The sequence below is a fragment of the Macrobrachium rosenbergii genome, chromosome 56, assembly GCF_040412425.1.
Source record: "Macrobrachium rosenbergii isolate ZJJX-2024 chromosome 56, ASM4041242v1, whole genome shotgun sequence".
In the NCBI taxonomy this organism is placed as follows: Eukaryota; Metazoa; Arthropoda; class Malacostraca; order Decapoda; family Palaemonidae; genus Macrobrachium; species Macrobrachium rosenbergii.
The window spans coordinates 63,519,575-63,533,862 of NC_089796.1; positions in this window are offsets into that span (position 1 = coordinate 63,519,575).

The window sequence follows — 14,288 nt, forward strand, 5'->3', positions numbered from 1 at the left end:
ATTACATATTCTTTATTCTTATAGACGATATATATAATTGTATTGGAACTATGAGCAGCATCGGAATAACAGAGGACAGGCCCATGTTCGCAAGGACCAGTGAAACCATGGAATAGTCAACTTGCAATTTAGAGTTCTCATTGTCTGAGAAACTGACGGCGTTTCAGGAATAATCCATTCCTTTTCAGGCTGTAATGACAAAATGGTTGTTTAAGGAAAGATGAAGCCAAAAATAAAAGGTTCAAACGTTATAAAAAAAATTCATAAGATACATTTCTCGTGATAGTTAAAATTTAGCCTTGCTATTTCATTGGCTAGAAAGGAAATAAACAAGGATTGAAGAAAGAATAAAATAAAAAAAACAAATTATTTATATAGTAGCACAAAAATGGACTGCGAGGATTTAAACAAAGGTGTTTCTTATTGCTATTTTATTTATTGATATCTTTTTCTTTAAATGAAATTCATTGACTTCTAAATTGCATGACCTTTGCTCGTGTTAGGGATATTTGCTCAGTCGCATTCAAGCCCTAACATTTTTTGAAATCATCATGTTAAAAACACCTTAGTGATCTCTGTCTGACTCATGGAATCGGGATAACACATTGGAAAATATTTAAAGATGAAATATTCTGTTCAAATATGGTATATACCATATGAAAAACCCTGAATGCTTTGAATCAGAATATTAACATATAATATTTATTGCTGGATATTGGGATTGGCAGGTTTTTAAGATAAAAATTAGCTAAGTGTAATTTTCTGATATAAGTAATTTTATATTTGGGCCATGTCGTTTCAAACAGGGTTTAGAGTGAATCAAGATAAAGTTAGAACTTTGATTTTCCCTGCTCCCAAGATAATCATCACTTTTTAGTCTTTCTTAGGCATGGCTGGATCTTTTCCTAGATTTGTGATATATAGGTTTTCTACTTTATATATGTCTGAGGATGATGATGTGCAGTTTGTGGGGTGATGGATATATATACTATATATATCAGAATATTAAAGATGCTTTAGTTAATATATATGTTCAAGTTTCCTGATTTTGAGCGACCTTTCACTTTGGTGACAGATGTGTGTCACGATAGTGTGGTCTTCACTTATGCAGAGGTTCAATTTTAAGACTACATTCGATTTTGCTTAGCATACAATGAAAATTTAAGACATTTTGCAGCATCAGAATGGGAAAATACTCATGCTGAACAATGGCCTGGAAACCTAGAGCCAGTTTGTTTCCAAGTTAGAGTTCATTCTGAAAATGTACGTTTTTTACCCTGTAATGACTTACTGCAGAGACCTTTACAATTATTGCCATTTTGGTTTGATCTTTTCTACAATAACACTCTTTCCCTAAAAAATTTAGATGGCATTTGACAATCATGGTTTTTAATGTTAAATTCTCTGTTTATAGTTAGATTTAAATTTAGTTATGGACAATGTCTGATTTTTCTGAATCAAGGATAAATCTCATGCATAGACTATGAAATAAATTTTGAAAGCTAATTATAAACAAATGGATGAAATGGACTGCAATGACAAAGATTTCTTTTTGTACCTAGGAAGGGTTATACCCAGCATATCTTTTTTGTCCTTTGCATGAGGTAATTCTAAATTACATCAATTTGTTTGTAGGTTAGTCCATTCTGAGGGAAGAGTGAGGATAACAGGTCTTGAAGTCCATGCCCAAAAAGTCACCTGGAGTTTAGATCTTACGGTTCTGAATGTTGTGGTTCATTGTGGCAGCTGGCAAGATGAAATTCTCTCCACTTGGGTACTGCTGAAGACATATCAGAATGTTAGCGGGTCAATTGTTTGGAGAAAGCCGCAGGTTGGGACGTTAACGCTTTGTAAGATGGGTGATGATAGATTTGTGTGTAGCCGTGATCATCAGGTCGTTTTTTTGATGACACGTCGATACCTCAGTCAGACCATTTTTCGATTATGGACCTTGTCAGTTTCTGTGAATCTTGTTAACGAGGGTGGTTGTGGACACGCCAACCGTTTCCTAGTCAGGGTAATCATAAAACCTTAGCGGAAGAGGTGGCAGTATAATTCTTTAATTTCATAGTCTTTATGGGTTTTCTGTCCCATGCTATTTGACATAATGATCCCATTTTCGAGGAATTTTGTTTGAAACAACCGACGATGGGCAGCAGTTATTATCTTGCAGTATGCTTATGGGCATTCGGAGAAGTCAATCAACCAGTTAATGGGCTAAGTTTCCTGATTCTAAAAAAATCTGGTAATTGAGTCTCTGGGATGCCAGATCACAAAACACGGGAATATGTATAAAAGTCAGATATCATGGTGGAAGACTCCAGTTAAATAATTTTACACCAGGAAGTTTAAGACTCAGGCAGACTGTTACATGTTTGATCATTTGGTTGGAAATCTGAAGTATACCAGTTTGAATTTTTGTTTCTTGCAATTTAATCAAGCAGGATTCTTGTTCACAAATGGACGCCGCTGTTGGATCTTTTGATCATGATAAATAAAGGTAATAGGATGAGAGATCAAGGAAAATCCAGAAAGGACGGCATAAGAGTTATCTAGCATAGGATCTACGACTTCGATTATGTTATAGGCAGGTTAGTGGGATTTATCCGAGGAGACTGACTACCTATCCTTTATGAAAAAGTCTGAAGGTTGAATCAAAGGAAAATGGTTTAAGCTGTTAAACAGAATTGTCTCTGATTTGTATGTCATAAGGCATACAAAAAGTAGTTAAAGTCATGTGGTTATAGAGTTATCAAAATTATGACTATTTTTTGAAAGAATTGTTAAAAGTTAACTTTTGACAATCATATATACAAAAATTAAAATTTTCGTCGGATATTGATATTATTTGAAGGAACTTTGTATTAATTTTGTAAATTAGACCTACCTAAATTGTTCTGGATAAAGTTCTTCATATTTTTAGCAGATTTATGGGAAATAAAATTACAAAGATAATATGAAGCACAGTTGCGCAGTGGAAAAATCCATGCTGGGCCCTCATTGAAACTTAATTCAATCTGAAACCACTAGACTTTGACTTTTGTGTGTAATGCATGAGGTCGTTCTTGATGAGGCCTGATTGCATATTCCCAATTGAGGAATAAACATTTTCTATTTGGCCAGTCCAAAAATTCTGTATTATTTCTGTGTGAATTCAGTATTGGATTACATAACTTCACCTGTTAAGATAATCATGGACAAACAAAACATAGACCTTGCTATTAGATTTTCCTTTGAAGGATCAAAAAATGTATATTGTATTTTAATGTGGAAATGTTTGTGCTGATATATGTTGTTTCATTTTTTCCAGAACACACACACAGACACACAGAAAACACACACACACACAGTTTATATATATATATAGGCTATATATATATATATATATATATATATATATATATATTATATTATGTGTGTGTGTAAGAATAGTGGTTTACTTAATTCCTTTAGTGGTATATTACAGCGTTTTGTGCGCGTGCGTGTCTTCATTATAGCAAAAAACACATTTCCTGATATATGAACAGCATCAGAATAAGAAGGATTTATTCATGAAAAATACAGACTAACAGATTTATTGAGTTCTCATTGTCTGAGATCAGCTGTTTTTGCGTCAGGAAGTTATACAAGATTCTGAAGAACTGTAAAGAAAATGGTTGATAAGCGAAGATGTCTTGCAAATGTAAAGGTTAAAACAGCAAATTGAATAAGAGAAAGTTAAAACTCTATAGTTAGAGATTTAACATTGTATATTTCATCTCTCAGAATTATATAAATACAATGATTGAAGAAGTGGGATACATAAATGACGGAATTATTTATACTATATTAAAAAAATGGATTAGTCAATGATTTAAAATTTAATTTGTTTTCAATTTTGCCATTTTGTATTTCCTATCTTATTTTTTTCTTTCTGATTAATTTGGATAAATTCTGTAAAAATGCATGACCTTTGCTATTTATTATGGATATTTATTCCCTGTCACTATAATGAAGCTAACAGGATTCTTGAAACATCAGCCTAAAAACACACTTATCGCAAAGAGTGACTTTTGGAATCAGGTTAAAAAGGTTTAAAGAGATGAAACACATTCTGTATCAAAAAGAAAGTACAATAACTGTATTCAAATTATGGGTTATCTAAAATTATGAAAAACCATGAAATTGAATGTCAATATAATGAGTAAAATTTGTTACTGGCTGTTGAAATAATAAGGTTTTTAAATATAAAATTAAATAAGGCATCCTAATTTTTGAAGAACTGTGAGCTAATATATTTGGAGCCATATCATTTCTAAAAAGTATATGATTACTCTGGTGAATGAAGTTAAAGTTAGGGCAATTGTGTTTTAATACAAAAATTAAAAATAGTTATATGTCTTTCTTGTGTATGGCTGGATTTTCATATATATGTGAAGGGGGTTTTCTACTTTATATTTTTTCACTAATGATGTGCTAGTATGGGGGTGATGGAAGCAGTCTACCTTTCAGGGGAATATTAAAGATGCTAGCCCAAATCCCCCAGTGTATATGGATCGATTTTATATATCTGCTACTTTGATGACTTTTATCACGATAGTATTAGGGGCCTGCCTTATGCAGGAACACTCGATGAAATGACTCCATTTTTGGTGCATCTTGTCGGATTTAAGTGGACAAAACAAACCCACAAGCCCTTAACTATGATAGAGTTCTAAAATTCTTGAAAGATTGGGAATAAAACATTTAAGATGACAACTTGGTGGCATTTGAATATCAACAAAAGGATTTCTTACAGATTAAAGCCATTGTTGGATCACATGTCAACCTCCCCAAAACTTTGCTGGGAGACAATCCTATGGAAAACACAATCAGGTTTTCGCCATCCTGAAAAGCGACAGCCTTATATGGAACTGCTGTTTAATATCAATATTATAATGTTTTGTTTAAAAGGTTTCTTTTTGTACAATAATTTGTTATTTATCGAGTACTTATCAGTATCCTGAAAGGTATTTATCTAACACAGATAGCTAAAATTTAAATCTTGATGAGTTACGTGTAATTTAATTTTCTTTATTTGCAAATAATTATAAGTTATTTTTGCAGGTCTTGAACTGATATAAATATTATTAGTTTATATCCTTAACAAAAATGGAATTATAAATCAGTTAGGATTTCCTTATGCGACGTACATTTAATTGTCAAACTCTATTTACATTTTGATGTTCAGTAATGGATGTTGTTCATTGTAATTCAACGGTGAACTAAAAACAAACCTCAATGCAATGGTTTTCTAGAATAATCAGGATAACGAGATAATATACCTGCGTGTGGAAATAAAACGTGAAAGCCAGGCCAGAAGGCAGAGTCGTTCATCAGAGTCCAGGCAGACATGATTTCAAGAAACGCTAGATAATATTAACCTTTCAGCAGATTGTTCTTTATCTGTCATCATATGGACCTGATGAATCCAGATTGAAAATGGTTGAGTAAGGAAGATGAAGCCATAGGCATCTATTGACTGGTCCTCTCAAATATGTGTCAGGTTTAAGGTAATGAATACTGGACTGAACGTAGTTAATGGTCTTTAACCGCCATTTCTGTTTATGCTTCTGTATTTTTCTTCGGTATGAAGACAAGTAACTGGGATAGAATATAAATAAATGACAAGAATGTCATTAAAGACCATTCGAAAGCCTAATGGATTCCCTGTTTTAAGGGAAATGAACAAAAATTCTTCTCTGCCAATTTTAGCTGTTAGAAATGTGAAAGCTTTTTCCCCTGTCAGTAATTTTTGCCCGGGATGGACTCTCTAATTTTTAACTGAACTATCATTTATCTAATCTCTTCTTTTTACCATCCTAACGAGTCTAAAAATTTTGCTGATTTGGATAGAAAAATAAAGGTAGATAACTGGTTTTCCATTTAGATCTTACGTCCGGTTTTCATCAGGTTTCATTTTCATCGTTTGAAATTCTTCCAAATTAAAGCAAGAGATGAACAATATCCTGAACCATCGATTCTGGAGTTCGAAAAACTAATAATGTTATTTTTCAATATAATGAAAACTTCACAGTGTTGAAAACTCAGAATTCTTAATACTCTGTCCCTTTAAGACAGAGCGATAGGAAATGCAGATGTTGATAAAGTTATGAAAGAGAATAACATAAAAAGTTATACCAAGCATTCTGGATAAAATGTTCGGAAGTGTGTGCGTTTTGAGCTTCAAAGAGATCCCTAGATGCATACAAGTTTCATTATTATTTCAACTATGTGAGCCTTACATACATGTTTGGATCCCCACCCTCAGATTATTTTTCTTAGGAAAAACCCAGAACGTTTTCTCTGCTACAATGACTTTTCTTACTAAATTTGTATCATCAGTATTTAAGACATATGCCTAAAGGGAAAAAAAAATTTTTTTTCTGACTTTAAATTCTAACGTAATAGAAAGTATATTTTAAAGTTTATTTATCAACTGGATTTTATGTACTAATCCTCAGTTTAAGGAATATCAACGATGAAAAGTATGGACCACATTTGTGTTGTATGTATTAAGCTCTGGTAAATACATAGGGACCTGCATGTATGTTTAAGAAGTTCACGCGTGCTGACTCACACGCACACGTACACACACACATATTACACATCACACACACACCATCTACATATACATATTTTCCTATTATATATATATGGAGGTTTTATATATATTTATTTCTAATTTATTTCATATATATCATATTTACATACACGAAATAAAAAAAAAAACTTACAGATTCAAAGCCATTGTTTCATCTTTTATGCTGTAAAACCATCTTTTTATCTTTCCCCTAAAAGTGATAGAATTTCCTGGCATTTGATAGATGGACGGGAACAAACGAAAATTAGAGAAAGCTGGAACCAAATATTCACACCTGACAGATTTAAAGGGATGGAACAGTGACACTCATTTTGTCTAAAGGTCCAGATTTTTGTTAATTCCGTTGGTCCGATGTTGAGTAAATTGTTTATGCTATTTTTCAAAAAGCAAAATCAGTTAATGAACTGTGATATTCCTCTTGATCTGATTGGCATTGTCTGAGGCATGCAAATGATGGATCAGGATGGAAGTACTGATTGCACTGCCCATTTGGGGCAGATGGACTGTTTCTTTAGAAAGGCAGTTCGTTGTCAGGAAGGGTTAGAAGCTGCCATTCTCAGGGCACCCTCCTGAAAGTATTTGTTAGCCCTATCGGACTCCTCCATGTAAAACTGTTTCCTGAGAAATCAGTGAGCACGTTCCGCTAGAAACATCCTTATGATGGATCGTAAATCACAGTTGTCTGATTCAGCTCTCTTTGCTGCGGTGCTGGCAAATGCCACTCCAGTCTTTAGCCCCTAGATCTTGCATGTCAGTCGTTGTGGGATCTGCTGCTTCAAAAGGAGAAATATAATGGCAAGCATGGGGAAGGTGAAATTTTGTCACAGTGAAGTTAATATTATGATTAAGGATATGGGCTGTGTTTTTGACTAAAAACAAAACATGACCATTGATCGTTAAATAATCTGAATTGATGTTATGGACCATGCCACATGAAAGATTAATCTGCTCGCCGCCTGACCTCAGTAGATGTTCTTGGGGCCTTTGTTTATTATTTAGCATTGTAGGGGAATAAGCCAGTTCAAATGGCAAAACAGGTCATTTTTTTTTTTTTTTTGCGTGAGCAAAGGCCCTTTTGTTACCGCATCCCTGAGGTTTATGGCTGTCTGAATTACTAGATAACGTAGTTAGGTATGTGAGTATCCCCGACATTTGCATTCAGTATTCTGCAAGCCCGATTTTTATCCGGGGGGGTAGGTTTCAGTTGGAACGTGCCTTGTGTACTTCTGCTTCTGACAGTTCGGAATAGACAGTTAATTCAAAATTGAGTCCTTAAATTACAAATAGTGTTTTTAAATTATTATTTTGATTATCTTTGGGGGGGACTTGGGGACTATGGTGTTGATAATTGCTCAGGTTCAGGTTATTGGGATCAATAAGTATTTCTTAATGCTGGAAGACTATATGATTTCTGTAGTTTTCTGTTTTTTCATCGCACTTTTTCTTAGTTCATAAAGATTGGTGTCATACTTTTGTTAAAGGGGGATTTCTTTGGGAAACATGTGTGTATGAAGTGGAGATCTTGCCCAGGACTGGGAGTTTATCAATCCCAACTCATGGAACGACCATTCCAGTGATTCACCTATAATTCCCCTTTCTGAAATTTATGTCTATAGTGGCCTTTTGTGGTTCAGCCATTCCTGAATTGGTTGGCTGGGTTCTTTCTGTTACCTCAAAAATTTTTATTAATAAGTGTGGCAAATTAGGGAAGATTGTTGAAGAACCTTAAGAGGGGTTTAGTTGGCTTTGAATGCATCCTAAATAGACTTATGTAGTTTAAATAAAGGAGACATCAGAACAAAGGAATGCTGCATGCACAAATTTCTAACCAATTTGTAAGACAGAAATGTCCAGGTTTCTGAAAATGTCTGCATATGGGAAATTTTATCTGTAGTCCCAGCAGTGTGAAGGGATTAGGTTCACTTAAATTGGATCAACAAATGAATCACATTAGTTTGTGAGTCTTACTGAAGATTTGTGAAATTAGAGACCTCTAGTTGGGTAAAATTGTAACATTGCTCATTGGAGGTAGGAAACATTTTATGGATGCTCAATGATGTTGGTACAAACTGTAGATTGTTCTTTTGATTTAACATCTGATGACTTGTTTTTGAATTCCATTTTCCTGTCATTAAATGTCCTTTTATAACTAACATGGGGATTCTAGTTACCTTTATTTTTTCAGTCATTTGTTGAAGGGGTTTTATTTGATTTCTTCATATGTTTTGCTGAGTAAGAGGTTAGAGATGTACTTATTGGGAATGTAATGGTTCAGTTGCCAGGTCCGTTGTTTAACTGTTGGTGGAAAATTTAAAGAAAATAATTAGTTGAATATTGAAAAAGGCTGGACTATAGCATGTTTGATCATTTGGTGAACATTAGTATTCCATTTTATTTTAGGAGCTTGTTTTCTGGCATTTGTTATGAGAACTCCTTTGAGGGCTATTTTGTTAGGTTTCTGAGAAATGATATATTGATAGAGGGAGAGAACAATAGAGGAGAAAGGTGATGAGTCAGTGATATAGGACTTTTGGCTGGAATGTTCGATGCTGAAGCAGAAGGCTGCAATGTGTCTTTTGTGAATGTCAGCCCATTTATTGATACTGGTACCATCAAGTAAAAAAAGGGACTATGAATTTATAAAAGAAAATGGTTAAAACAATCGACTTTGAAAAGAGGTGTTGATGTAAGCAAATAGGGCATGTTTTGAAGAAACAGTGACATTTGTTTGTCCTATGCTAGGTAAAGTTTTTATAGCTATTTGATTTTTTAGGTGGAAAAACTGATAATATGTTATTGGGTGTCCAGCGTGATTGAAAACAGTCTAAGTTCATATATGTGCAGTATTTGTGGTTTTTATATGTGCCTTTTTACTAGTATGGGAATTGATGAGATTAAAGGGAGCTCATGATTTTTTTAACTTGTGATTTAGGATTAATATGAAGCATGTTTTTCAAAGAAGTGTTATAAAGGTATTTTATCCGAAGATGTATTTATAGATTCCTCTGGGTAAAGTCTGAAAGATGGAAAATGGCTGACAAATATGTGAGATTATGTGTGAAAGCTATTGTGTAGTGAGTATCATTTTTGATTTTTGTTGAAGTGAGGGGCTACTTGAAACTAGAGTCCAGAATCTCAACTGTAATGATTCAGAGGGAGATAGATCAGTGTAAGATTACAAGTTTTCTCGGTAGATGCTGAAGCGTGGGTTGATTCCTTACAATGTAATGGTTATTGTAAGGAGGGGACTGAACAACTAAAATTTTATTGGCAGTTAGAGAAGGTCACAGGTTAGAGAGAAGATTCTTATGATTAATGTTCCCAAGGAAGTGTCCCAGACATAGATGCAAACTTTTTAAGTTCTAATTTCAGAGAACAGGAGCTCAAAGGAATAAGCTTTTAACTGGAATGTAAAGAAAATGGTTGATTAAGGAGGATAGGTTCCCTAAAATAAAAGGTTAAAACGTTCCTTTAAGGTTAGGGAACAGTAAAAGGGTCAATAAAGAAAGATTTATTTGTTTATTTCATTGGCTTTTAATTTGAATCAAAGACAAGTGATTGAACAAGAATACAAATAAATGATGAAATTATTTTCTAGTAGAAAATAAGTTGGCTGTCAATGACCGCTATCCCGTGGCGTGTTTTGCCATTTTAAAGTTATTGATAGAACTGGGGTAAAATGCATTTATGGTCATTCAAGGATGACTGGTGCATTTTAGGACATTGTTCATCTTAGTCACTATTCAAGCCCTAACAGATTTTTATTTGCCCAAGGGACAAAACAAGAGTTTAAGTGGTACCGCTTGACTTGTGGAATCTGCAAACCTATGACTTTAGATTAGTAAATATCTGTTAAAAGAAAGACAATTTTCAAATATATGGGTTATATCTTATGAAAACCACTGATTCTGTAGAGGAACATTTAGTAGGTAGTTAGCATTTGTTGTACTTTAGAGGCTTAGTTCTTAGGTTAGTGGGTTTTGAAGATAAAATTAGCTAAGGTATTTTCTTGAAGAAAGATAGAATATTTAGGGTCATGTCATTTCTAAAGAAAAACAGAGGGTAAATGAGGATAAAGTTAGGGGTGATTGTGGATTTTCCTGGTCCAAGAATAAGAAACAGATTCGGACTTTCTGGGCATGGCAGGATTTTCTGTAGGGTTTGTGAAAGGTTTTTCTACTTTAGAAAGTTGTCTCCTTTGACAGATGTCTGAGGGATGATGTTGATCAGTTTGGGGGAAGATTAGATAGTCAACAATTTGCTTTCAGAATATTGCAAGAATTTTGTTTCCCCAGTGTTGAAGTTTCAGATTTTTAGCAACCTTTTACTTTGTTACAGATGTAGTCACGATGGCATTGGGCCTACCTTATGCAGAGAATTTGATGGAAACTGCATCCTATGCATTTACAGCAGGAAGTTCAACAGTAGTAATGAGATGTCGATCAGTAGTGACACAAGGCATTTGATAGTCATCTAGTTTGGTTCATTTTGATGTTATTGATGGGCAAAAAGCTGTGGTTCTTACAGATTTGGAGCCATTGTTGGATCTTTTTAAATGATCTTTCTCCTAAAATCTAGGTAATTTGATAAATCAGGGTTTTGACTGTTTTAGCTTATATATTTGTAAAGGGTAAACATAAGTTATAAATCTTTAGTAGGAGTTTTTCTGATTCTGATGGTTTCAAGTTTATGTATCTGGGGAACCACATAGACTGGAATATTAGTTTAGTAGAACGAAATAGGATGAAGGATGAAATCTCAACTATAGATGCAAAAGATGTTTCTGGTGAGGAATTCAGTTAGAAAGGGTTATAGGTTGCCTTTGCAGGTAAGAACAGAGGGTAATTTGTTAGTTGGGAAGAAAATTGAATATAAGCTTCAGGCAGTGAGGATAAAAGTTGATACTATGCAAAATAGTTGTCCCAGTACATACAGTTTTGGATATTGTTCATTGTAGGTCTGGCAGTCCATATTTGGGTATTGAGAAGACATATTTCTCATACAGGGAAAGTGTTTTGTAAGAATATGTTGCGCAGTGGAAGATTTGTGAGGGGTTCAGTTTGTAATGCATGCAAGCCAATTAATGGTTACTTTCCCTATGCCAGGGTTCGTTTGCATTTCTATTATCCTGTAGACCATTTCCAATGTCCATATGGACATACTTTCCAATTTCTGTGAGTAGATTTTTTTATTACATTTAATTGGTTAACTGTGGATGAATTAACTAGGTTTGTAGAGATTTTCCCTTTGAAGCATAAACAGTGGAGGAGGTGGCAGTCGCATTGCAATGGTTATATTTGTCATTATGGGGTTCATGAGGTACTCATTAAGATAATGGGAGAGAATTTAGGTTCTGCAAGACGTTAGAGTGTTTTGTGGGTGGTTGGGGCATTCAAAATGAAAGTATTATTCCCTATAGACCAGAAGCCAATGGGTTATGTGAACGGGCAAATAGGAAGGTAATTGGTTCTCAGAATCACTTAAGGGGCATTGATGAATTGGGATCAATATATTCCATAGGTTCAGCATAGCAACAATTGTGATTTAGTGATACCACTTGGAATGACCATTGCGAAGTGCTGTTTATAGACTCAGTGTGGGTACTTTTAATTTTATACCTATTTTCTCGTTGTGATGATACAGTTTTAAATCGCTTCATATGTTCTACTGCAAAAGGAGATATGCTGTGGTCTTGCTATGAATCTTGAATTGAAAAACTCAGGAAATGGTTGATTGGAGCAATTAAAACCCAGATAATGTTAAAATTGCTGTTGGAGATAGTGTTTTTTGAAAATAAATGTCAGGAATCAATTGAATTGTAAATCGTCCTAAATTTGAGGCAATTTGGATGGTTGTGGAAAAAAGAAAGGGGAATAGATTTGCTGTTCAGGATGAAAATACGGGATTGTCCAGGTTGACACATATCTAAAATTAAAAAGACAAGTTAATTTTGTTGTTGTTTAATTCCTTTGATGCACTGGTGTTTCTGGATCATTTTATTTATCTCTCTATTTTGTTTATTTTATGGGTTTTAAAAGTGGAATGTAAGTTGTAGTTTTTTTATCTAGAGCTGTTTCCAAATTGTTTTTAGCCCAGGTGTTATTATGAAGAAGAGTGAGATGTGTGGAGATTGTGCATCTGATGCAGTAACTTATGATTGGTATAGAGGAAAAAACTGAGAATATAGGTTCTGAGCATTAGGATGAGCCAGAATAAAGTTCAGTTGTTTTTGAGCTGAAGTTATTGGGAGATAATACCAGACAAAATCTTCATATTTTTTTTTCACTGCAGGTGGTTAATTAACCGGAACTTAATGCGTGCAGGAGCCGTTAGGTTCCGTGGATAGGATTAAGGAGACTTTAACATGGCTTCCAAATTTTGGTTCTTTGACGCATTTTTGAGGTTTCTTCCAGAAAGGAGTAAAGAGGCAAAAATTCATTGTTTCTTGGTGCTATTATGGTCATTCGAATTTGCTAGTGTGTTTAGTTACTTCATTTGGTGAAAATTGAACAAGGGGGCAGAATTATTCTTGCCAAGGTAAAACTTTGATGACTTTGGAGACAGTAACGAGAAATTATGGGAAGGTTTCGAAACATTTAGGATGTCTTTAAAATGGGTTGTTGGTGCAGTTGATTGGATGGGGGAGACTTAGATGTTTTGATAGTTTTGTTTCTGTCAAACTACCTGGTTGAATATTGAGAAAGAAGCAGAATCCTTATTATCAGAAATTCAAATACAAGTTAAGAGCAGTGGTTTGCCCGTGAAAAGGCAAATTTTTAGAGAACATTTACCTCCTTGGTCTTTAGAATCGACTTTAATTGAAGCAGCATATCTGTAAAAAAATGCACAGGTATTTTTACTAGTGGGAGAATTTGTATTGCTATTATGGGATTTTGACAGTGAATGTCTGATAGGGCTTTTCATAAATTCCAGTTATGATTCTAAATCATGTCATGGTTATATTATACAACCTTTATTCTAGTGGTTTTGCCTAATTTTTTGGTAATAGTATGAAAAGTGGAGTGAAACTATGTGACCTTTGGAATGGGACCAGTTTCAATCGTTGGCTGTTAACTCAAAGTCAGGATGTGTTTTAGTTCATGATAGATATATTTGAATCACAGTAGTATCTTTTGCTGCATTAACGTTGACTGGTTAGGATGAAAATTAGTACATAAAGTGTAATTTTCTTCTGGGTGTCACTTTTGAACGTTCCAACATGAGTTAAGGTGGCCCTGAAGAAGACTCTCAACTCTGAACAATGCAAGGGATGTCCACCTGGTGCCATAATTCATTGATATGTTTCTTCTCATGGGGATCCCGCTTTTGATGCGGAGTATAGACTGGTCACCCAAGTTTTGAGTCCTGTGCAAGTAGTGTCTTCAACTCTACAAATCATATCTTCATGCAGCATCTTCATGTTCAACATCAAGTTTTTGGTGCCACCTTTCACTTTGGGAGTGATCACCATAATTCCACCACTTCCTCCAATGCCGGAAGACTAACCTTTCCCTTTACAGTAGCCGAATCAGTCCTCCTCATCGCTACTTTATAGTGGGTCGGGCCTTTTTGTCATACTTTAGCGAAGTAGGGTATTTCATGTTATGAAAACATTGTGTGAGTAAATCTCTCCCCTGAAGATCAGCCATGCCATCTTTCTAGGGTG